A 2735-nucleotide genomic window follows, 5' to 3' on the forward strand; every position below is an offset into this window, starting at 1 on the left:
ACACAAAAATAAGTACCCTGGAAATGTACTCTTCTTATTTTATAGTCTCGTTACTATTTCCATTATATAAATAAAAATGTTAAAAAATAACTACCTAAAAAGTAGTATTAGTAATACTCAACAGCTGGAAACAACCCACGTGTCCAACAATGGATAAATGGTTCAAGAAGTTGTGGCACATATATGCAGTGGAATACTGCACAACTATAACAAACTACAACACATTCTCCTTTGCTACAGTGTGAACAGTAACCAGAAAGAATCCTGCTGAGCAAAATAAGCCAGAAGAAGAATGACAAATACAGGATGATCTCACTCCATAGATAGTCTCTAAGATTCAAATCGAAGGGCAATACTTGAAGAATCCTCAATGGACTATACAGTCTATGGAAGCAGATTTGGGGACTCAGAAGGTGGAAGACAGAAATACTAAAATGTGGTTGGGGACCTAATGTGTTATGGTGAAAAAAGATGATGATTTGGTTAAAGGTGAGATGTACTGACATATCTTATGAGAATGTATTTACTTCTCCCCTACAGATGGTGAACAGGGTCTTGGACCCAGGTCCTTATACATGGTAATGTGTGTGCTAGTGCGCTATATGGGGTGTACCACTCCCTGAACCCTCGATCTTTTTTTCTCACTCCTTTGCATTCTCTAGCGTGAAGTCCACTAGCACAGATAAGTATAAAAGCTGTAATTTTCATTGAAAGTCTCGTAAGGATTCATAATAATATATGCTCCAAAATTAAACCACAGATTACTAACCTACAAAATATAGCTCATACAATATTTGTTTCTAGTTCTGTGTCAGCAAAATGAAAATGTGCTCATACTAGATAATGTCTGCTTAAAGAAATTTGAAACATTGCTTATTGACCTTTTGGCTAAGATTGAGTGCAGTATCTGTTCCTGTCATTTTAATATCTGATATGTCCTCCAGCCAATGAGAACATATTAAATGGAATTTTGAACAGGCAGTTGGAATAGAAGCTTGTTACATTCTACATACTACTCACACTGACCTACTATTGCAATGCCTCTAGGAATGGCGCATTCCTTTTCAAAATACTAGCAAAAGCAAATAAAAATTCATTAATACATCTCACTTTCTTGATCCACAGTACTGCAGATACACAGATTCAAATTAGTCATAAATCATTCAATGAAAACTATAGTCAGGTAGGGAGCAAGGATACTGAAGAGTCTAATCATTCATATAAACAGCATTGCTTAAAACATTCACCTCAATGTAATAAAACACTGAAAAGCTTACCCTGACCCTGCATCATCCAACATGTAAAAATGACAACATATACCAATAGAAGTTATAGGGGCATAAGGAGCTTGAATAGAAGGCTGACTATTCTTTCTGTCCAGTGACTTTTCCAACTCAAGAAATACATTTCAAATAAGCAGCTCAACACAAAACTCCATTTTGGAGTGCATAGAGTGGGTATTCAATTAATGTATGGTAAACTAGGGAAAGCACTATATTAGTATACAAGTACTCAATCAATATAGTCAAAGTGACCCAAACACCACACATAGAAGTGGACAAATTTGTTTTCAATTCTCCATTTTCTTGTGAAAAGTAAATGGTTACATGTATTTTTTTTTTTAAATCAAGATGAGTGCTTCCTGGTACATTTTTTCCAACTGAAGTATAAAATGACATCCTACATAGATTTATCTCATAGTTTACTGGTCATATTTATTCTGTGAATAAATAGTAACACTGGTTGCTTTGTTCAGAAATGTGACATGCCCATAACGATCCATATGGTAAGGCCAATTTATATATGTTGAAGACTTACTTGAAAGTATGCCACTAAGTCACACCATCGATGAAAACATGACTCAAATTAGGTTCTCCACATATAAATTGAAGCTTATAAGAAACTACTAGTGACCTGAGTTGGGCTAGTCTAAAAAGGTCTGTTTGGGATTGGGTTATGATTTGGACTAGTGCAATAGCTCACAAAACTGAAAGCCGTTGGGTATACATTTTAGACAGAAAGAGGAGGATGCAACTTCTGTGCTGACCCAAATCCCAAGTGAGTTAAAAAGACACTTGAATCCCCCTAAGAGTGACAGGATAACAACATCACCTGCAACAAAGGAGACTCTCAAGGAAGAGAGATAAAATAAGTCACATGTTCTAAAGTAATCTGTGTACAGAAAAATTATGGCTCTGCTATATTTATACACATGGGTACAGTTTTCATGCACTATTATGGTCTCATATTATATATCTTTAAATCATCCAGCAAAAGTTTCTGCCTCCGCCTAATGCTGGCACTAATTTAGGATGAACAACTACTCTCATAAAGAAAAACTGCTGCTGATGCTGTTTATTAGGCTGGAGAAAGGTCTCACTGACTAATGTCCCAGGATTAAATGAATGTGGAATAATAAGAGCTGATTTATGTGTGCTCTGCTAGGATAAAGCTGCCACTGATTTTACAAGAAACTATTCATCTGAGGCACACTATAGCTAGTAAATTGTGGCTGTTGCCAAAATTAGTCTCCGGGCTTTCGTGTAATCTACAGTGTGAAGTAGCAGTGTGGCAATAAAGCCATTGTTGGTACTTGGTTTATTTAAAAGGTCTCCCTTTTATCCCCCATCTTCAGGGATTCTAAAAGTCAACCTTCTGAGATCACTTTTGGAAATTCACCTGTCCCTTGCTCACAAACTGCATTTTTAGCCATAGAATTTAAAGCCAGAATTTAA

General features: G+C 36.1%; 1 non-coding gene across 1 annotated transcript; it reads left to right on the plus strand.

Annotated features, from left to right (window-relative positions):
* The first annotated feature begins 868 nt into the window (after positions 1-868).
* On the plus strand, positions 869-1063 carry LOC132540992 (U2 spliceosomal RNA). Its single transcript, XR_009552196.1, has one exon. It is a non-coding gene; the product is annotated as a U2 spliceosomal RNA (small nuclear RNA).
* Positions 1064-2735: the final 1672 nt, after the last annotated feature.

Source organism: Erinaceus europaeus, chromosome 10 (assembly GCF_950295315.1).
Source record: "Erinaceus europaeus chromosome 10, mEriEur2.1, whole genome shotgun sequence".
NCBI classification, from domain to species: Eukaryota; Metazoa; Chordata; class Mammalia; order Eulipotyphla; family Erinaceidae; genus Erinaceus; species Erinaceus europaeus.